The sequence below is a fragment of the Gavialis gangeticus genome, unplaced genomic scaffold (genome assembly GCF_001723915.1).
Source record: "Gavialis gangeticus isolate Ggan-Ray unplaced genomic scaffold, GavGan_comp1, whole genome shotgun sequence".
NCBI lineage: Eukaryota > Metazoa > Chordata > Crocodylia > Gavialidae > Gavialis > Gavialis gangeticus.
The window spans coordinates 4,534,702-4,558,141 of NW_017728980.1; the positions used below are offsets into that span (position 1 = coordinate 4,534,702).

Below are 23,440 nucleotides of genomic sequence, written 5' to 3' on the forward strand. Positions count from 1 at the left end.
CAGTGACAGCGATCAATACAGCATAAGGTGTAATAAGGCCCAATCAAATGCTGTACATTATACACTTTCCTGATATTTGGCAATATTACAGCAAAGCTTTGCCCTATTGGCAGGAACCTTGCTGAAGCAGGAGCCCTTAGGTCTATAAGGAAAAAGAGTTTAATCCTTAACGTTTTTTAAAGGGCCAAATGAACTTTCCCCAAAAACATTTCCTAAAAATCCATTCCTCAGCTGAGATTCTGTGTCGAGTTTCAGTTCAGTGCAAGCTCGAGCAGACAGGCTTAACATCCTCACTAGTAAGATATCTTATCCTGATTATTTTCCTTCCTCGCACATCTGTAGGGTTCTCAGAACCACAGAAACTTCTGTGACCTCATGGGAGATATGCATCTGACTTCATTTTTTACCATGGAAACCACAGTAAGAAATGGTTAACAAAAGCTCTTCCAGCTCCCCAGCATAAGAGCCTAGAGAGAGGCTGAGACGCTTAAAAAAACCTGAATAAAAGCATCCCAGTTGCAAATCTACATCAGCAACACTCTCTGCGTCCTTGGGTAGAACACCCTTGACTCCATCCGCCCATTGTTCTCAAGGACGATCTCAAGTGCCTCCAACTCATTGCTTTGGACTGTTTCCTCCTATTCAAACTGCTCTGGCTGTTAATTTTTGTGGTATCTGAAGCAACTATAGCTGAATGGAGCAGGAGGAGGGCCAGCTGTCTAGTAGGGCAATCAGAGAACAGGGAGACACGATTCCTGGGAACTGTTGTTAGTTCCAGTGCTGAGGCACTCTGAGTGGCTCTGGACAAGTTTTGGGCTTAAAACTTTCAAGTTAGTGTGTTTGAGCTTCTCAACCTAGGACACCTCATGCTTCTTTTTGTTAGCATCTCTGCAGCTCCATGCAGCCCAGGTGACACACACCTGAGATGCTTACATACTTAATATTTTGAAAACCTTCTTTAACTTCCTTGGCTAGGGACAGACATTACACATAAACTAATTTAAGTGAACAGAAACTGGTTTAAATCTGTAACAGAACAGCTCAGTGCACATAAACCACTTTCAAAATGGCTGAACCTGGTTTGAGCTAAACCTGGTTGAATGTGGTATCAGACTTACCTGATTTGGGTCAACCTGGTTTATGCAATATTTGTCCCAGACCCCTTCCTGGTTTAAGTTCAACCAGAGTCTCCCAGCATCCCAGATGCTTTGCAGCCCTTGGCTGTGCTCTGTGCCCCAAAGAACAGGGCTGCTCCCTAGCCAGAGCTCCAACAGAGATTGCAGGCACAGCAGGGTCTGCCTGGCTTCCCTCACCCCCCACCCGCTGCTTAAGCAGGGATTTCCCCCTCCCTGCCTCCCATCTCCCACAGCATGGGCCCCAGACCCAGGGACCCTAGGCGTGTGGTAGGCTAGCTAACACCTAGAGGTGTCTGTGTCTCCAATTTCACTGGGACAGGCAGACAGAACAGTGTCTGCTTAGGGCTTTTTGGAGTTAATCAACAGCTCAGCTGGTAATATCCCTACATTCCTTCCTTGGAAAAAGCTGTTTAAAAAGAACTTGAACTAATGAGAGAGGCTTTTGTTTTGTCGACGGCTGATAAATGCTGTGTTATCAGCCCCTGCTGGCTCCTTTGCCTGTCAGGTTTGCAGACAGTATGAAGAAGCAGGGAGAGGGAGATTGAAAAGGTCAGTATCGTCAACAGATGCATGCACTCCATACCCCTCTTTTGCCTCAGAGTGCCAGCCAGAGGCTGGGGTCTGGCAATACTCCCGCCCCTTGAGTAGCAAGCGGGGAAAAGCCTGGGATGGTGCAGACAGGGTGGGGGTTTAGACCCCTCCCTAATCAGAGCATCCTGTCAGGGCCTGGCCACAGCCCTCTCAGCTCAGCAATGTAGAAGGGAAGGGAGGGCTGCTCTAGCACCCCCCGGCTTCTAGCCTGAGCCACTGCAGGCAGGTGCCTGCATTTCTTCAGCCCAGAGGGAAGGTCTGTTCAGTTGCAAACCAGAACGCACCAGCCCACATCTCTGTAAATTAATCGCAACTTATTCAAGTGAATTGCCAGTCATTTCAGGGACAAGCCTGGCAGGCCCTGGGCTGTCTCGCTACAAACAGACAACTAGTTTGGTACTGGTTCAGTCTGAGGCACCAAAACAGGCGTGATAGAACCATTTGCACACTAAATTTAAGTGGCAATTAAGTCGAAGTAGCTGTGATTGTTCCAACGTATTTGTGCCACTCCTCTTTTGTCTCAGGTTTTGGCTTGGATCAGGACTGCCTCAGATGGGACATCTGTTTACAGCCCTTGTGCCTCAAGTTTCACCCCCTGTAAGACAGAGACAATACCATCTTCTTCACAGGATCCCTGTGAGGCTTTATTTACACTCACAATGTCCTGAGATCCTCAGCAGAGACATTAAAGGATTGCTGCTATTGGCTAGATTTTTCCGTGTGTGGCTGATGGACACATATTTATCTGGAGCCCCTTCAAAAGGGCAACATTTCAAAAGGGCAGCAGCTGTCAGGTTTTACTTGTTATTAGTGAAGAAGCTGAGAACCATTCAAATGTAGCAAACCTCTCCTACTTTAACTCTGCTTCCTCCAGGGTTCAAGTCGGAGCTGTTTTGCTACACTTGAATCGTTCTCAATTTATTCACATGTAACTGCCCTTTCAAAAAGTTCCCCTTTAGAAACAACTCCAAATGTACATGTGTCCACACTAAGCTACAAAGAAAAATCACCCTGCTAGTACACAGGCAGACAAGGTTCTTTGGGTGAATCTGATATCTTTTATTAGACCAACTTAAATAGTTGGGGGAAATTTTTTTTTTATGTCCTTAGACCAACACGGCTACAACCTACACCTCTGCTAGTACACGGCTTTTTCCCTTGGTATTGGTTTTCACAGTCTGTCACATCTTCACAGCTCTGTGGCTTTTCCCAAGGGAAAACTCCTTGGCTGCCTTTTTCTCTTATAGCCCACACCGGAGGCGAGAGCTACACTTTATCCAAGAAGAGGACCACACTCCAAAGATGCACTAACACCAAGAGATTAATTTTCTCCCCCTTGGCTCTCTAGTAACTTGCAGCTTGTCAGCATGCCACTTATGAAGTGCTGCAGTACCCACAAAGAACCTCTCTGTGTGTTACACTGTACAGGGCTTATGCTTTTAAGTTTATTTTTTCCTTCCAAGGTCTGTCTGCTTTGATTTATGAAAATTCGGGACCATCTTTAATTATCTCCCTTGAACAGCTGCCTGAGGCAACATTTGCTAGGAGCTAGACAGACAGAGCATGCAGCCCTGGGCTTTGCATAGCAACATGCTGTGTGGAGTGACCCCTCATAGGCAGTGTGAAGGGCTTAGCTTCTCACTTCTATGATATCTCCCTCACATGCACGCACACACTCAGATGCAGGAGGGGGTCTCTTTTGTAAGGGCACTGTTGCATGCAAATGCTCCAGGATTAGTAGCAATGTGCTCTCACATTAGTTGCAATGACAAAGCCAAGCAGAGCACAGACAGGTTCTGGACAGGCCTTCACCCTGTACCACTGTGCACATAGCCTGCAACCACTCCAGGCGAATACAGCCCTCCCCCAGTCAGTCCTTTGCTGCATCTAAGGCTACTTCTTTAGCTGGTGGGGGTGTGACTGAAGTATGGGAATAAGCAGACAAGGTTCTTTAGGTAAAGCTGATATCTTTTGTTAGACCAATTCAAATAGCTGGAAAAATTCTTCTTTGCAAGCTTTTGGGTACAGATACTCTTTGTCAGATGCTTCCTCAGCCTGACAAGGGGTATCTGTACCCAAAGCTTGCAAAGAAGAATTTTCCCGATTATCTGAGTTAGTCTGATAAAAGATCGGATTCACCCTGAGAACCTTGTCTGCCTATGTCCTTAGACCAGGGGCGGGCAATTAAATTTGGGCAAAGGGCCGCTTACTCAGTTTTGGCAAGCCATCAAGGGCTGCATGACAGGCAGCCCAGGGCACATAAATAATAATTTTCTAAATTTTTGAGGGGCCCTCCAGGCCAAATAAAATGGCCTGGCGGGCCACATCCAGCCCCCAAGTCGCATTTTGCCCACCCCTCCCTTAGACAAACGTGGCTACAACCCACACCCCTGCAGCATGGGTAAGCACCCCCAGCTAGTTCAGGTACTAGGAGTAGTGAAGTCACAGTGGTAGGCATCAGTACAAGGCCACCTGGAGCCCTGGGTTGGAAGGTGGGCTGCTACTCCATGTTGAAAGCCATGCTACCAGGATCCTAAGCTCATTATGCAAGTGAGGCTGAAATCAGCTCTCATCCATATGCTGTCCTCTGAAGGCTGAATGTGCAGTTTACCCCCAGTCTGAGAGGCTGAGATAGCATAGTGCAGCTGCTCTTAGATCCAGTGGTGGGAAGTCCTGCCTAGTCTTCTCCATGGCTGATGGGATCATCCCCAGGGTATGTCTGCACCAAGTGCTGAGGCTTTTGCCTTTCCTATCCCTAGGCCAACCCTGCCATAGCTCATTTAGGACAAGGAAGCTCCCAATGCTTGTGGCTGGGGACACAGGTGACTGCAGATAGCTGAGAGAGCAATGAGCCTCCCAGGGAGAGAAAGTGGAGCACTTCTGAAGCTGACAGTGCAGCACATTGTCGGCACCTTGCCAACAGAACAAAAGGGGCCAGGAAAGCTCTGATAACAACTTACAGATCCCTCAAATGTAAAAAATGTTTAGAGACAAGGCACCTAAGAAATTTCTGAGCATACAAGTTTGTGACTTCCTTGGGTTTGGTTTTAAAAGTAAAGACCTGTATTGGCTCAGTAGTGAACCTGGTACTTCCATTGTACTGCATTAGCTGGATGAGTAACAGGGGCCAGACTTCCAACCAGGTGTGATGATGGTGGTGGCTAATGTCACGCAGCAGAGCATATGCAGTGCTAGGGAAGTAAGTCTCAGCTGCGAGAGGTGGGAGGTGGGTGACAGACACATAAGCCTAGTAGAAAAAAGTATGTCCAGCAATAAAGGCATAGTCCTATTTGGTTGTCAGGTCTAAATTTATAACTCCTAAACAGAGGGCATAATTTAATAGCAAGGAGAGACTTTCTAACCACTTGTGTGATACAACATAAGGAGGAAAATTTCAGAAGCAGGACCCACAGCCATTTCCAAAGATTTTGTCTGACATAAGAGATTATAGGGAAATTATCAGAGAAGCCCTCTGGGATTCAGGGGAGCACCTGGATTTTTGTAGGCAACAGCACCTATTGCCTTTTACAGACCACCTAAAATTGTTTTGAATGAGAAGGGGAAAAGGGGCTCTGCTCCTAAATGGGCATTTTAATGAAAAGAGATGTCCAGATTTTCCATTTTTTCCCCCAACAAAAAACGTTCACTTCTTATTTCCTTCTGAATTCTTTTTCTCTCTAATGACCAAAGGGGGGTAAATTAGAGGGAAAAAATTGAAAACTTGAAAGATTTTTCTTAAATGAGCAACACTGGTTATGTGGGAAAAAGGAGTAAATAAAAAAACAAGCAGTGAGAGCCAAGGAGCAGAAATGAGCATGACCTTTTCCAAATTCCTCCAAAAACCAGCTGTATTCTTCCTTTAGTCAGCCTTTTCCCCACCTTGAAAACCAGAGATATGTTCCTGGCCAGTTGGGAGTTAAAAAGCAGTGCGGGATGGCAGGCGGGTGGCCCCACGCTCCCTCTTCCAAGTAACCCAGCGGGAGAGAATTAACCCCCTGACCGCTGCTGAGGGAGCAGAGACGGGCACGGAGGCCATAGAAGAAACAGGGAGGATTACAGAGCTGTTTTGTTTTTTGTTTCCAATGAAGGAAGCCAGCAATATTGGGGAAAGGACCTTTGATTCGTTTTCTGCTTGTTCTGTTGAAAGCTGCTTGGGAAACACAGGATTTTTGTTTCGGCTCCAGCTGAGGTTCTATGAGCTGTGATACTACTCGCCTCCGCCACCAGGATGGATTTATCCGCAGACAGCATTTTGCTCCTGCCACCTAGGAGAAATGTTACAATCTTTGCATTCTCCCATGCCTGAAGAAGGGTGAGCGTGCCCGAAAGCTTGCAAATAAAGAAGGGGGGGGTTTTTTGCAAGTATCTTGTTGGTCTAATAAAAGATATCGCCTCTGCCCATAGTTCTGCTTCCTTTTGCCTTTAGACCAATACAGCTACAACCTGTATCCCTCTTGCGGAGAGACATTGCTTCACCTGCTTCTCCTGGGAAAGACTGAGGAAGAGGAGTGGCTTCTCATTCAGCGATGCAAAGATGGCCCCGGTGCTGGGAATGAACTTGTGGTGGAAGTAAGGAGGAGGGAGAGGGCTGGTACACTGCCTTGGCAGCTGCCTGCAGAGCAGGAGACAGTGGCTGTCTGTCTGCTGGTTCAAGCCTGTGTGCAAAGCACTGGGATGGCTCTTGAGGCCCCTGTGGCAGCCACCTTCCTACGGCAAAAGCTGGGTGTCCCCTGTGCCATAATGCAAGGAGCTAATAGGTGCTAGTTATACTGTCAGTTGTATCCTAGGGTCCGATCTCGGTAGATCTCAAAGGGCTTTGCAGAGACTGCAGGTGTCATCATCCCCATTTTGCTGAGGGAGAAACCGAGGCAGAGGGAGGAAAAGGCCACTCAGTAGGCCAGTAGAAGAGATTCAAGTCTTGGGCCCTAGCCCAACGTGCTATCCACTGAGCCGTACTACCTCTCCCTCAGGTCTGTGTCACATGTAACCAGGCAGGCGTCCCTTGTGCCAGAGCCGTACAAACAAGTAGGAATAGACACACTCTGATGGTGACCTTTCAGCAGTGAGCATCTAGCTGCCTCTTTGTTCACAGCCCATGCTGGAAATGGTTGTTTTCTGCTCTCCAATCTTTTTTCTGCATATAACTTTAGCTGTGAAAGCTAAAAGCCCTGTCATGGAGGAATTTCCAGGCTCTCCGGACCATTAACCTTCTCACCTGGGTGACATTTGCAGAGCCGGGAGGTAGAGCGGCATCTTTAAACCACATGCAGCAGTCACGAAATGGAAAGGCCTGTTTTCATTACACAATGCTGCTCACTGAGACAGCCAGTACTTCATGTACTGAAAGCTAATGGCTTTAAGACTTTGCTGTAAGTTATTATTGGCTTAATGTTGGGTAGCAAACAGACCAGAGCTGCAGTCATTCCCCTTGGAGAGGCAAACCCTGGGGTAAAGTGCTTTTAAAGGATTACATCCATACTGATGTGTTTCCTTTTAATTAGTCCCAGGAGAACAGACCTTGCCCAATCAAGCCATGAGCTCTAGTCCAGTGTCTGGCTCCCAGCTGAAGCCAGCATTTGTGGTAACAGGAACTGTTGCACTGGGAGAGGTGTGAGTGGGATGTCCAACTGTGCGCAGGCAAGTTTTGGTCATTAATGGAGAAGGTTTGTTGGGAGACCTGGTGGGAGAAAGACCCAGTGATATCCTATGAAGAAGGGGATGATCCTTGGAACATCATGGTGCCATCTGTTCATGGGGTCAGGATCTGCAGAGGAAGAAGCAATGAGGCTTTGAGATTGGGAATTTTCTTGGACTTCCAGAGCTTCATTTCTTAGAGGAAGGAGATGTGTCGCTCTCAATATAGGTAGGTGCAGGCTTGCTGCCCTTCCCCAAGATGGCAGTGCCCTCACTGTACAAAGATCATGTACTCTGCGAACAGCTAGTATGTGCATAAACCTTAGCAGAACAGCGGCTGGGAACTTGGGTAAGAAAGACTCCCTTGTGATATTAAGGCAGGTGGGAGAAAAGAGCAAAAGAAGTGGGTTCATGGAGGCTCCTTCATTCTAGCCCATGAGGATGTTGTGGCCAAGGTTGGCTTTAGCAGGATTGATACTGAACTGGGTCACTAAACAGTGGTTTATGTAGCATCCCAAAGGGATCCCTAAGTAGGTCAAACATGGCCATCTTACTAGTGCCAAAAATAATCTCAGAACTGAGAGCAATGGCTGCCTTCCTAGGTCAGTAAAGTTCACCCGCTCTCCTGCTCACCAGGCAAACTTTCAAAAGCAAATGATGACTGTGGTGATGGACCCAAAATGGACACTGCCAGAGTTACCTCCAGTTATCACACAATGCTGAAGACTTGCCCTCTGGAAATTGTGGCATCCCAAATCACCTCCACAACCTTGGCTCTAGACCATGCTAACCTGCACGCTTCACACTCCACAGCATGTCCCACCTCTCAGCAAGGAGTTAACAGAAGCAAGGATGCTCTGTATTGCAACTTAAACAATTTCCCAGCACAGATCACAGTGCATTATGAGGTACCTTCCAGTCATTAATAAGAGCTGATGAAGTTTGATTTGCTGCATCCATCATCCTCCAGGTGAATAACACATGCAGAGACACACAACACTCCAGGCATCGACATGTTTTATCAGGGTGAAGAACATGCTGCTCTGGAAGAGACTTAGACCTGCTTCTGTGGCAACCTCCATTTTTGGCAGCCAGCACGATGCATACACGCAAGGGGTCATTACAGCGATGTCTTTGGCCAGCACCATATGATAGCACAGGGCTCACGTCTAGGTCTCCTGTAGTTCAGGATGAGATGAGAGTCTCTGCTGTCACTGCAGACTGACACTGAATGCCAACTGTGTCCCACCAGCGTTATTAATGATTCCAGAAAATGCCAGGATGGAGACTGCCCATGTGATGTCTTGCACCCCTGCACATTTGCACTCAGAGCACAAGACTGCACCAGTTTTCCACAAGACCCTGCCTTCATTTGGTGCACTCTGCGTGAGCAGCCACTCAATACTCTGGGTTGTTCTCATTGTTCGCTGTGTGGCCCCAGGGCTTATTTACTGCACACTCATCAAGCTCTGCTCTGGAGACAGATGTATTCATTTACTCTTGGGCTATTCAGCTAGCAGACTGATGAGCACCGCCAAATGCTTCCGCAGCCTCATTAATGAATTAATGTTCACAGCCCTCATTGACTCTGGTTGCTGCTGTGAGTGTGCAATCCCTCTTCAGCCCAATAGCTACTGTCTCAAGTTTGTGCAATTTTTCATTTTCCAGCTGCTTATCAGCAGCCATCCTAGAAATGTCATGCACAGCATCTTTCTCCAAGAGAGGCAGGGATTCCTGTTCTTCAGGGCAGTATTTGGCTGCTTTAACCATGAGATCATCTCCTCCCTTCCTGTGATCCCTACCTCCTTCACCACACATCTTCAAACATCATCGAATGATGAAGCAGGGCTTCTACCAACAGCAGCCCTTGGACGGCCCTGACTCATCCCAGGGCAGGTCCATGCCGTGTGTGTTTATTGAGGTGGGGTCCATCTGGAAAAAAATAGCTTGTGATCAAGTGAGGAATGTATCTTGACACACGTGCAAAGCGGGAATGGGCTGAAATAAGAAAAGCCACCATTGAGGTCATTTTTGTAATCTTAACAGTTGAAATCTCAACTTTGCAGCCTTCATTGGATTCTTTTAATGTCATGTTTGTGTGCAGTTTCCTAATCTCCTTTAAAAAAGACTTCCATCGCATGACATCCTATTGGCACGTGTGATCCTCAGTGGGGCTGTAATCCTTCCCACCATGTTTCTCATCCCAGGTCATTCTCCTCACCTCATTAGCCAGTCTCCGTTTCCACTTAACAGGCTTCTCGTCCCTGCCCAAGTTTCTCCCTTGGAACCTCAGGCCCCCCCAGCCTGCTTCTGATGCCATCTCCACCCCCACTTGCAGCCCCACCAGCCTACAGATCCTCCTGGCTGCTGACGTTGTTCGGTCTGACCCCCTCCCTGAGCTCAGTGTCCCATCTCAGCTCCTGCACCGTGGAGCTGGCATACTCTCTTTCCCCAGTTCTTCCCCTATCCCACAAACATACACAGCAGTTTGCACCCTGGCTCCTCATCATGCCCCTCTGCTTGCTCACCCTGTTAGTTCCCAGTCTTTGCATTCTGGCTCCCTTCCCAGCCCATCACAATCCTCTGCTCAAATGAATGAAGGCTGAGCCCTTTCTGCTCTGATGCAGATCGTACCCATCTAAGGCAGTGGGAAATGCTTATAGGACCAGGCCGGACCTCCCTGGGGAAGTTGTTGCATATCATGGCACTACTGCAATGGCTCTTGTGTAGATGTCTAGCAAAGGAAGGGTGGGGGCTCCGTTTTGTGCCACGGGCCTCCGAATACCTTGTTCTGGCTTTGTCCGCTGGCCTGCACAAAATCCATTCTCCTGCTGTGCAGCACAGCAAGTCTCATCCGGCATTGAGTTTGCTGCACAGAGGGGCCTGGCCTGGACAGAAAGGTGCCACCATTTGCTGTGCCAGTGGATGGAAGCCAACAGTGCTTTGAAAGCTGTGGAAACTTAGACCCCGATCCAGCCTTGTTCCCACAGTGGTAGATCCCCCCATCCCTGCCCCCAGCCCCCATAAAGGAGTAGGACCCACAGTTTAGTCCCAGATCCTGTATGAGGAACTGGTAGCTACTAAATGACTCCTTTTCAATGCCTAGCCCTGGGGAGATGCAGAAGATCTTCAGCTAATGAACGAGTTTGTTAACTAGAGTAAAGGGGGTTGCAGTTGTATATTATGGACCTGGGGTAGGACGCGTTTCATGGCAGCTTTCAGATGATCTCCACTGCTAAGGTTTCATGGAAGCCTTGTTCTGTTTAAATTAACTGTAGTTTAGTTATAAATTAATAATTCCTGCTGCTGGGATTGCTGTGGCCCAAGATGACTTTCCCAAATATCTCAGTAAATAATTCATGCTATTAAATTAGTTGCTTTCCCTGTCCAGAGCTCATTTACCGGCTGTGACTACAAATGTTCCTCTCTTCCCAGGGTCAAGGGTGTGTGGTACAATCCACCATGCACAGGGAGCTAGTGGGCTTTTTCCCTTGATGCTAGAGCTGATTAAGGATATAGATTGACAGAGTGTATTTAATGTAAGTGTCTTTGTGGGTGGGGGGTAGGGGTAAGAGTGGAGGAAAGTAGGGTATATAGTGGAAGCATTGCTGAAATAGATATATGATGTTTCCATGGTATTCTCATCAATAAGCTAAGGAAATATGGTTTAGGTGAAGTTCCTGTAAGGTGAGAGTACATCACAGGTTGGCTAATCAAGCTCAAGGAGCAGTTCTTAGTAGCTCCAGTGGCAAACTGGGGGAGGTATCAGTTTATGTCCTGTCTGGGTCTGGTATTATTAACTATCTTTGCTTAATGACTTGGATAATAGAATTACTGGTAGCTTGTTTAAACATGGGGAAGACCCCAAGTTGGTCCATGTTGCAAGCATTGTAGAGGACAAGGTCAGCACTCAGAGAGACCCTAATAAATTGGAAATATGGTCTGAAATAAATGGGATGAAAGGCAATAAAGAGAAGTGCACACCAGAATGTAAAAAAGGCATGGAAAGTGACTCTTCCTTCCATTCAGCATTGGTAATGCTTTTCCAGGAGCACTAGGTCCAGTTTTGGGTACCATGCTTTAAGGAAGAAGTACACAAAGTACTGTGGAGAACAGCAAGAATTATTAGAGGTCTAAAAAGCATGACATATGAGGAAAGATGGAAAGAACTGGGATTATTCGGCAGTCTTTTCTGAAGACAGGAGGAAAATGGTAAGTCTTCAAATAGAACATAAATAAAGTTGTGGTTATAGGAGAGGCTGGTGATCAATTTTGTTCACTGTTTCCAAGGAGGACAGAAAAAAAATGGGCTTCAAGGGAGCTTTGGGTTAGATATGAGAGAAAATTTTCAAACTATGAACGTGGTCCAAGCACTGGGCAGAGATTACCTAGAGAGGCGGTAGAGTATCACTGGGAGTCTTTAAGTGCAGGTTAGACAATTTGTTCAAAGCAAGGATAGAGTTGATCAATACCAGCGACCACTTTTGAGTCTCTTCCTGTCCTATTTTTCCTCTGATCCATCAGAAAATATCAATTCTCTGAACTGATACCTTTTCACAGACACCTACAGTGACCTTTCCTGAGGGAGCTTTCATGGATATAATTTGGAGAGGAGGACAAGGACACATGGCTCCAAAATCATCATGAACTCAGTGTTTAGGGCACTCACCCAAGACATGGACCTCACATGTCCTGACTACCAGGCTCTTAAGTTCTCTCTCCTTGGCCCAATCAGCATTTTAGCAAAGGTCTCTGCCCTTTGCCGCTGTGAAACAAAACCAAATATTCAAATCTCTGTTTCTCCCTAAACAGAATATTCATTTGCCCATCAAACAAAATGCGGAGCTCTGGGCTTCGTGCATGCACATTTGGGAGAAAGCATCACAGAGCAGGTGTGTCTCCTTTGCTTAAAAATGAGATAGGATCTATATGTCTTTGCATATGGAGATGGACCAAAAGCAGCAAGGACAAATTTGACCTGGGATTCATACTTCCTCAATGTACCATAAAAAGGTGCCCGATCATGTGGGTTTGAGCTCACTTCTAGTATGAATTGAATTATCTTTTAGAAATAGGGATTATTCCATAGTCTTCTCCCCAGCTGTTTGTTGGCTACCTTGCAGGAAAATGCTGAGCGGGAGAGTCGACATCCATGACCTGACCTAATAACAGGCTACACTTCTGAAAGTCTCCTGCTGATAGTCCCTCTCAGCTATAGGTTGGTAATAAACTGCAAGGCCCACTGAAGGAGGGAATCTAGTGCTTGCCTTCAAAAAGATAACTGCATTGTGAATGGCCCAGTGAGACTCACTGTCTAGAAATTACCAGTAAAGAAGGTGGGTGAGCAAGTGTGGGCCTAAACATGGGATGGGCTTTGTTTGGAAAACAAAACTTTTGAGGGCGCTTATATACGTGATGAGGGTTTAGTCCCCTCAGTTGAAACACTGGGCTTTTAATTGCGATGATTAAAAATACACCGATGATTAAAAACACAGGCGGGCTGTTAGCAGGCAGATGCTGCCCCAGCTCGGGCTCAGGGATCAGTTGGACTGGGCTGGGTGCTGCCTCTGAGCTGGGGCAATACCTGTGCAGCTAGCATCCCACCCAGGTGGCCCCAGGGGGTGCTGGCACCGTGGCAGGAAGGACCAGGCTGCGCAGCCCAGCGGCAACTTGCACAGGCAGGCTCTGCCAGGAAGAGAAGTGGCAAGTGGCCCAATCCTTGTTTTTTTCTTCTTTTTTTTTTGCAGAGCCTACTTGCCTCTCCCATGGCTGTGGGGCAAGCTGCCAATGGCCCCTGAGCTGTAGGGGGCCTGATCCTTCCCTCCATAGTGGCAGCACTGCCCCACAGGGCCACCCAGGTGGGTGGCTAGCCTGAGGGTGCTGCCCCAAATCAGAGGCAGCATCCAGCCTGACCCAACTGTTAACCAAGCCCAAGTTGGGGGAGCACCCACCTGGATGGCCCCAGGGGGTATTGCCACCACGGAGGGAAGGACCAGGACCATGGCCCCCTCAGCTCAGGGGCCACTCAGCCTGCTGGCAGCTCACCCCCCAGCCACAGGAGACACAGGCAGGCTCCACGAAGAAGGATCAGGCCCCTCGTCACTTCTGCCTTCATCCTGCCTCTCCCACGAGGGGGAATGGGGTGAAGAGGGAGCTGTCAAAAGGCTGCAAATAGCTACATTGCAAACCAAACTACATGCAGGTGTGGTTTAGTTTGCAATGTAACAAACTTTTAAATCATAAAAAACACCCACACGTGTACAGCGTGATGCAATTAAACCGCAAAAACAGCCAATTTTCATCACGTGTACGAGCGCCGCGAGACTATGGAATGAATCACTACCTCATTCTGCTTCATTTTCCCCAAGTCTAATATTGGGGCCCAGAAGTTTCTTACTGGCTCTGAGAGAGAGTGGGGAATTTTAATTATTTGTAAAGTATCTGTGACAGATGTATACTTCTGAATCACAAAATACTCCTGTGGCTAACATACGAGCATCTCCTACGTCTAACATACTCTAGGAACTGAGCTCAAACCACAGCATCTGCATATTTGAGCCAAAGAACCACTATTAGTTCAGATACGGATCAAAATGTCCTCTCTTCCTGTATATTTAGCTCTCTACTTAAACTTTCTGTCTTTGTTAGGTCAGCCTCAAATATCAAAGAGTTCTCAGAGGGGTCACAAATATTCTTGTTACTCATTAGGGCTCATTCTCCTGTAACGCGCTCTTTTAGATCTTCATCATCAGGTCTGTCCAGGCGTGATCATCGAGGGCAAGACTTAACCAGAACCAGGTGAGAGCTGCATGTTTTCTGAACGTGCTGCAAACTTGGTTGGTGTCCTGCCAGTATGTACTGTAGACACTCTCACACACAACGCCACAAAAGCTATAAAAATAGTTCATTTACTGCTAGGTTAGCATCAGTTATCTCCATTTTTTAGATGGCCTGTGGGAGTAGCGAAAGCCAGTAAGTTAAGTAGTTGCATGTGAAAACACTGATTAAGAGGCTTAGTGTACACATCCATGCAAGTAATGCACACATTTGTCGTAGCCAAAAACATTCGTGGGAGTGATGCTGTTTCATAAGTAATTACATTTAAACCTATGAAGCAAACATCTGAAGCTTTTTCTTTTATATGAATAGCAGGTTTAATTTTGGAGCAACTTTTTTTCAAAAGCTTCCCTGCTGAACGTAATTTTATGAAGATAGACTCATTAGCGGGGAACGAAGACCTGTTGCTAAAATGTTTATATGGATATCCTTAAGATTAATATGCTTGCATGCAAGAGAATCATGAGAAATGTGACTTACTGACTGAATGTGCCCGGAGGGAGGATGGGACACATCCATGCTGATTTTGGAAGATAGGTTCTTTGGCCTCCTTTCGTTAAGAAGTTCACAAGAAACCGGCAGGAAAGTAAATGCCTTCAGCCAATCAAAGAGATGCTAATACAGAGACTTCCTTAGTCTCAAGAGTTGCCCTTTGGTGATGTTGAAAGAAGCTGCTGTCAGCCTGCGTGTGAACACGAGGTGTCTTCATCTTGTTAGAATCAGTTTGATTAAAGCTTGTGACCTAGTTAGCTATGTCTTTCCTAATGATTAGTCCATATGCTCTGCACAACCTCTAGTTGGTAATAGCCGGTTGCAAGTCCCAAGCACACGAGTGGGTTTTTGTTGAAAATAACTGGAAATGAAGAGGAGTGACTTGTATTGTTCCTGGGTGCTGCTGCCAAATAGCAGCCTGCAATCTGACCTCAGATGAGAGAGGGGCAGATATAATGGGGAGAAGTGGCTGGAGCAGCCAGCCAAAGGCAAAAAAGTTGGACTGTTGTCCCAAAAAACTCTGCAAAAAAACTCCTGTGGCTTAATCCTCCCAATTCCTCTGCTTAGTTTGTTTAGACAGATTACCTACTGATACCGGTAATTACATTTCTTATATAGCTAGTCTTGTACTCTTTGTTTTGAATGTTAACAATATTTTTTTCTTAATGGTAGCTTAGCATCATATACTAGCTTTTGCCTTTGCTATGGTTTTAGCAGCCTGCATAATGCATTTTCCATATAACACACAACATAATGAAACATGAAGTATTATGCTCTCTCCTAACCAATTTAAATGACTTAATTAACATTGAATTTTACCGAGCATGTCAAGATTGGAGGCGTATCATAAAAAATGAGAAATGCAACCTAATCTGAAAGACTTTGGGCACAGTCAACCCAAGAGAGGAAAAATACAGCTTAGAATGGACAAATGAACGCATTCAGTAAGGGGAAAAATTACTACCCTGAGGGAAACCCATCGTGAAGTTAAAAATTCCACCCACAAGTCAGAATTCTCCGGTAATATTAAAATGTCATAACCAGCATGTATCTTCTTGAAAAATTAAAAGGAGTAACAAAGCAAGAGGTGAGGAAATAAAAATGGTGATTCAGTGCTCTGATGCCACAAAACTGGGGAAAAATCATCAAAAGTTAGGTTTGGAAAGGAACTCAGGAGGTCATCTAGTCCAAGACACTGTTCAAAGCAGGACCAACCCCAACTACATCATTCCAGCCAGGGCTTTTGTTGAGCTGAGCCTTAAAAACCTCCAAGGATGGAGAGTCCACCACCTCTCTGGGTAACCTGAGCCAGTGCTTTACCAACCTCCTAGTAAGAGAGTTTTTACTAAACTTTCCCTGCTGCAACTTGAGCCCATTGCTCCTTGTTCTGTCGTCTGCCACCACTGAGAGCAGTCCAGCTCCATCTTCTTTTGAACCCCCTTGAGGTAGTTGAAGGCTGCTGTTAAATCCCCACTTGGTCTTCTTTTCTCTAGACTAAATAAGCCCAGTTCCCTCAGCCTCTCCTCATACATCATGTCCCCCAGCCCCCAAACCATTTGTGTTGCCCGCCGCTGGACTCTCTCTAATTTGTCCACGTCCTTTCTGTAGTGGGGGGCCCCCCAAAATGTACACAGTACTCCAGATATGGCCTTACTAGTGCTGAATAGAGGGGAATAATTACTCAGTCTGCTGGCAACGTTCCTACTAATGCAGCCCAGTATGCCATTAGCTTTCTTGGCAACAAGGACACACTCTTGGCTCATACTCAGCTTATTGTCCACTGTAACCCCCAGGTCCTTTTCTACAGAGCTGCTGCTTAGGCACCTGGTCCCAAGCCTGTACTGGTGCATGGGATTTTTCCATCATAAGTGAAGGACTTCGCACTTGTCCTTGTTGAACCTCATGATATTTCCTTTGGCCCAGTCCTATAATTTATCAAGGTATCTATGAATCCTAGCCCTGCCCTCCAGTATATCTACTACTCTCCGCATCTTGGTGTCAACTGAATTTGCTGAGGGTGCACTCTGCCAAGATATTGAACAAAGTGTCCCCAGAACCAACCACTGGGGCACTCCATTTGATACCAGCTGCTAATTAGACATTGAGCCATTGATCATTACTCATTGATCTAGCTAGCTTTCTATGCACCCCATCCATTCATCCAACCTGTACTTCGTCAGCTTGCTTGCAAGAATGCTGTGGGAGGCCGTATCTAAAGCCTTGCTAAAGTAAAGGTATATCATGTCCGCTGCATCTTCAATAGAGGAGGTGGGGGGAAGCGAAGTCTTCTGTCAGGGTGACAGTACTACACTTCCAGCAGTAAACAAGCAGTTGAAGATGACAAATGAGGTCATTAAAGTAAATAGTGCAAATTGAATCTTGATGATGGCTGGGAATCCTTATTACAATAGAGAGTATTAATATGAGAGGGGAGACTGGGCAAGTTCAATGATGACAAGCTTATCTGGGGCAGAGGACATGCAATTCTGTAGCAGTTCCAGTTATTTACTCTCCTTGTAAGGCAGTGAGTCCATTGTGTTTACTTGAGACTTAAATAGAGCATTTTTTCCAAACACAATATGGGTTATAAAGCACTCCTTCACTAAGTAGGATCCAGAATGCCCGTTAACTCAGTTTGAGGTGTTCTGTGGTTGGATTCAGCCATTGTTGCGACACTGAAGTAAGTACTGCTGCCATCTAACAAACAGACTCGCTTTTAAACCACACTTCTTATAGACGGTTTCCAGCCCTGATATCATCTTTTCTCTCTGCAATTACAGTGCTTGGCAGTGGGGAAACAGCCTTGTTAAGGTCAGCGTGAAGCACATGCTGCAAAACAAGTCTTTCCACAAATAGTTACTTAAACTTGTAAGTAACCTGAATTGCCCAGATTCTCTTATTTGAGCTGGAGTTTGAGAGTCATGCACAGAACCTGTTTATCCAGTCAGGTCACACGTTGCACTTCCATACCCCATGCCTTATCAAAACTAGCTGGTGCACCTTAAATCTCTTTCTTGCAGTCAGAAGCATGGGAATAGCCTATAGAGAAAGGATGTATTCAGTGAAGAATTGGACAATGAATACACTCACACCATTTTGAAACTGCTCAGGGAGGACTTATGTAAGGAGAAAACGACAAAATTGTCATCCACTTCATTGCTTTTGTGTCTCAGGTTTGGTATTATGAAGACTGGCTGTACTGTGACTTCCTGCTGCCTTCATCACTCTAATCTTGCATTCTGAGCTGAGTTTTCAGTTTTCTTCTGTCCCTTCAGATGGTCCCTCTTCCTGCGTGTGGTGACATCCACAAATCTCTGTATGGTAGAATTTACAAGAAATCCTACATACTGGAAGGGTGAAGCAGCAACAGAGGGTGTAGGGAGGTGCCAGTCTAATAATGAGCTTAGCTGGCCAAACAACATCCAGATATCTTAAGAACTGCGAGACATTATTAAGAACCGTGTTATTGCTTGAAGATGTGCCGAAGCAACTTGGCAACCCCTCTGTGAATACTTTCCAAGCTACCCCTGGATCACAGTTTGTTATAAAACCCAATGCAAAGGCCAATGAAGTCAGTGAGGGGATCTTCCTCCTTGTCCCCAGCCACTCCAATGGCTTTTGTGCTATTCCCTTTGGAAGGAACGGTTCGGTTAGGGGATCTGGGGCGGTGATTGTCCAAGGTGCTGAAAGACAAAATGACTCCTTGAACTCTATGAGCTTCCATGGTTTTGTTGTTTGAGAATTAATCCTTCACATTCCTGTATCCCACTGTACTGAGGAATCCATTATTTCCCAGGTTCCTTGGTTCAGGAATGCTGGTGCAAAATAATTGTTGAGGAGCTCTGCCTTTTCACAGGGGGCAACTGTTGCCTTCCCCTCCATGTTCTGTAGGGGTGCCACAGTGGAGCTTGATTTTTTCTTGGTCCCTATGTACCTATAGAAGGATTTTTTGTTATCTTTAATTTTGCTCACCAGCTTGACTTCCATGGATGCTTTGGCTTTCCTTGCCTCATGTCTGCAGATCCTGGACACATAAGCATACACTTCTCTGGATCCCAAACCATTTTCCCACTGGATGTATGCTTCCTTTTTTCTTTTTAAGAAGTTCCCTAATGTCTCTGTTGAGCCAGGTGGGTCTCTTGGTCCTTCTCCTTCTTTTCGATCGCATGTATTTATTCATGATGGAAACTGCTATGCAAATACTTCCTATCATGTCAGGCATAACAAGAAGAAACCAAAGTTCAAGGGCCAAATGCTCTGAAGTAAATCTGGAGTAATGCCAGAAAGTGCAGTTTGGCTCTATCTGTTATATAGTGATGCATATATTTTCCATTTGACTTGCAAGAGAGATGTTCTCTTTAAAAGGATACTTATCTCTTTCCTCTTCAACGCTGGCTCTTTCCATTCCTTGCAACGCACCTTTTAAAGAAGGAGCAGAAAGGGAGGCCATGTAATTATTTCCTCTGCAGAGCAAATGCAGATTTCCTTCTCACTTATCGTGGCAGGGAAGTACTGATTAGCATGAATTGTTAAACAGCATTGAAGTTTCTCTTGAGGCTGAGACTAGCAGTGCAGCTGTGTGAAGAACAGGAGACTGTGAGCTCTAAGGATTGAGGCATTTTCCTTTACAAATGTGACTTTTATTAGATCTATAAGTAATCTCCAAAAAATAAGTTTCCTATTAATTCTTCTTTTAATCAGGACTGGATGGGCTAAAAATTCTAAAGTCTTTTGTGATATAAACCTGAAGAGATGCTACAGGATACAGTGAAGAACTTCTGTGTGCACACACAAAAGGCACAAAGATTTGCAAGAACCGTGAAAGGAGAGACATGTCACTGGGGATTTAATACAATCTTATATTTTTTCCCAAAGTGCCTTGGAACCATGCAAAAAACCCCATAAAATTCAGTGGTTCTACAATGATTATCTTGTTCTGTACCCACTCATATCCAGTGCAGCTGTCCAGAGAGTATATGGCGTTTTGTATTCAACAAAGAGGTAGACTCCATACCAATGCTATATAGGTCTCACCTTTGCAATGAGAGGGTATAGGTTGGCTGTTCACAACTGCATGTTTTCCTTCCCTGCCACCCCCATCCCCTCTTTTCCAGAGGTGCTAAATGCCCGCAACCTGCACTGAAGCCTGGGGGTCCTGACACCTCTGGAAAATTGGATGAGGTGGAAACATGTAACTAATAACACAGGAGCATTATTAAGTTTATGGGAGCGTTATTACAACTCTAACTCTGGGCAGGTCAGAAGTATTATACCATCTCTGTGGGCTGGGGTGGAATATGTCCCCTCCAGCCCTTCAACACCCTCCTTTAAGGAGTCTAAGCATCTTGTGGCTTATGGGAGATATTGTTGGCTCCTCTGGGTTCAAAAAGAAAATATTCCAAACAATAATTCCTCTGCATGTGAAGCCAATGTTTTGCCCTTAAGTCCTGCACACAGTCAACCATAGCTGACGTTGCTTCTTATCTCACTCAAATGGTAGTAAAATCTGGTTTAGAAGTTCTTTGGAAAGAGAATGCCTGTGTAACTAAGCTCAGGATCTGGCATGATAGCACGTGTGAGCATGACGCACAGAGAGGGACTCAAACTGAATTAGCTCTGCCAACCCGAGTTCCTGCATTCAAGCAGACCAGGACACACTGTGACAATGCACCAGCCCACATGTTGCTGCGCTAGTTGACGCAGAGCTCAGCAAGTAGGAAAGGAGAAAAAAATCCCTTCCGCAAACTCGAGTCCATTGTTGTTAAGCAGTATGAAAGGCGTGAACCTGCTGAGGCATGGTGTGCTACCTGTTGCTCTGTGAATCAGGAGTAACTCCTCTGATGCCATTTACCTTGGAGTCTCTCTGGAGTTGCAGAGACCAGGACCTTCCTGTGTGCAGCTGGACCAGCTGTTCTTGTATGCCGGCGCTACGCTGAGGGGTGCAGTGGGCAGCATCTCATTTCCCTGAGCTACTCGAGCATTAACAATGAGGTTCAATGCAGTTTCTAGCAGCCCCAATTAGTCTCCTTGGTTACTGACTTACAGTAATTCACCTGTGTGCTGTTGGCCACTGTGTCTGAGCATTGCCTCTCTCTCTCACACACACATGCAACAGCCTTATAGTGTCAGCTTATCTGTAGGCTGCTTTTTTCCTCTTTGTTTAAAGCTCTTAACCAAGTGCGAGCATCTGATGCTAGATGAAGCCTATGGAGAGATGGGGAAGCATTAAGCATATCAAATTCAGAGGCTCATAATTAGCTCGGTTATTAAAGAGAAGCAGGGGCTAAAGACTAAAACCCTGATTGGTATCTGTGTCATCCTCCCCCTTCTCTTGTCCCACTCCCACCCCAGCCTTCTCCACAGCTTTTTCTTTTCCAGAGGTGCTAAATGTTCACAATCTGCACTGCAGCGTGGGGGTCCTGACACCTCTGAAAAATTGGGTGTGGTGGAAAGGCCCCCACTGATGTATCTCTAGGTTTTGAGGAAGGTGCAGAGGGCATGTGTAGCATAGCATATGCCCACCAAGCCCTTCACTGTGAAAGAGCTGGATGTCTTTAAAATACCACATCCACTTTCTCTAGACAGTCGGCATTAGAAGAATCACTAGAGATCAACAACCAAAATGAGACAACCTGGGGCCAGTGCCTGATAGCATGAGTTTTGTACTCACCTCTGCTATTCACCAGCATGGCTAGTTTGCACTGGCATGTGGCTTTTGCCAGGTGCCAAAGGGAGCTGACTCGTGCCTTCAGTGGGAATTGTGTCTGAGCTTTTGAAAATCATGTCCTGAAATGCAATTCATTTAGCCAGGTTTCACAAATCCCTCAAAGGAGGCAAGTCTCATTCTGCTCCTCTGAATGGAGGCTTGGATCTGTACATGATTTGTCTACAGTGCCCTGGCATATCCGTACCCAAACCAGGGTCAAAATCTAAAAGACCGGTGCCTTTTGGTCACATGGTTATTCACTAGAGTGCAGCACCAAAGGGCCAGATGTCAGTAAATGGCAAAACAAACAGTGATGTGCTCCACTGCTGGAGTCCCACAATACAAAATACTTGGGACACACGTCATAACCCTGTTTTAACAACGAGGGGTATGAGAACATGTAGCTCAGATGTGTTTGTCCAATAAAGCAAACTGAATCCCACAAAGATGAGTAAAGAAGGGGATTGTCATCTTTGATTTATTTATTATTTATCAAATGGAACTTGGATGTGGTCGGCCAATAAAACCACTTGCTCCTGTGCACACAATCCCAAGAGGAAAGCAGAGAGCTGTCATTTAATTAATGAAGTTGCTGGCTGCTTTCTGTGGTTCTGTATGCCTGCATCTGCACAGGGCATGTGCAGTTCACCAGCAGTACCAGCCAAGGCACAGAGAGGCAAATGCCTGTTATGGATGGCAAGAGCTAGCTTCTGCTCCCCTTCCTGGGACCTGCCATATGTTGATTGGCAGGCTTCTGTATGTGTACACCCAGCATTTGCTGAGGGGAATAATCTACACATAGAAGAAAGCACTAGGACCTCATGCAGGCCCTAGACCATGCTACAGTTCATATGGTCATGTCTTTGGGCTCTATGGTGGAAAATGTTTTGCTTTCTGCAGTGGAAAGAAATGCTCAGTTGCACCATTATCTAACATCTGGTGTGTGTGGTGTATGGATTTTTTTTGCCTGTTGGGTTTTTTTTGGTTGATCTTTTCCTGCTCCATTTTTTGGTTTCTTTAAGATCTTGTTTTTTATTGTTACTCTTCTTTTATTTTGCCTTCTTCCATTCTCTGTTTAAAAACTAGGGCAGAGTTGCATGCAAGCAGGTGGAGGAAGCAGCCTTTCCACTGCTAATGGAAAACTCTTGGTAACTAGATGTTTGCCTGACACAAAAATAGGGTTTAAAGCAAAATAACACAGCACCAGATTTATGTGACCTAGTGATCTGAATTCAAAATTAGCCACAAGTGAAATGAGTTCACCACACAGTGGGAATGTCTACATATGCAAATGATGTGGGGTGGGAAGGCATCTACACGTGCGGAGGTGCAGGAGAAGGAGCAGATTTGCTGCCCATGGCAGCAGTCTGCTCCCAGTCCTGCTGGCCCTTCACAGTCCCCCTGCAACAGCCAGGGGATCTCTAGGCACCCTTTGGGTGCTATCCCAGGGGCTGGCAGGGAGCATGAGGCCAGGAGACAACTGTCTCCTGGCAGGGGCTGGAAGATTGCTCCCTGTCCCTGGGAGCTGCCTGCTGCCACTGGACCCCAGCTGGGGACAATGTCCCGCTGACACAGCAGCAAGGAGCTCTCTGCCCCAGCTCCCCAGCTGGGGGAGCAGGGGGCTTGGAAAGAGCTGCAGGGGAGGGGCAGGTCCCTGTCCCCTGACCCAATCCATCAGTGGGGTAGCTAAGAATGAGCCCGCAGCTGGGTGGGGATTCCCTGCTGTAAGCAACCATGCGTAGTCAAGGTTGACTGCTTACCCTTTGAGGGGCGATCTTCCACTCACCAACTTTTAGGACCAGACAGGTTGACTCAGCTGACAATTTTGTCAGTAGCATCTGGGATGTTACTGCACAGAAACAACTGCACAGTCCACTGCTCATGGAGACGCGGCCAGTGAATACTTGTCCACCTCACCAAGTTTTGCCATAGTCTTCTCATCTGCATGTCTAGGAGAAAATAAATGTTCATTTTGATACCAATATGCTAGTTAGAGCTGAATAAAAACTTCAGACAAATTACCCATGAATATTAATTCATAAAA

At 46.2% G+C, this 23,440-nt stretch overlaps 1 long non-coding RNA gene across 2 annotated transcripts; it reads right to left on the reverse strand.

Moving 5' to 3' along the window:
- Positions 1–7,291: 7,291 nt before the first annotated feature.
- Positions 7,292–23,239, reverse strand: LOC109291569. Of its 2 annotated transcripts, none has more exons than XR_002095889.1 (4): positions 23,183–23,239; positions 21,361–21,476; positions 9,164–9,293; positions 7,292–7,491 (listed from the first exon to the last, which is right to left on the reverse strand). It is a non-coding gene; the product is annotated as an uncharacterized LOC109291569 (long non-coding RNA). The 2 variants fall into 2 exon arrangements; XR_002095892.1 differs by having other exon boundaries at positions 23,157–23,239.
- Between the last annotated feature and the right edge of the window lie 201 nt (positions 23,240–23,440).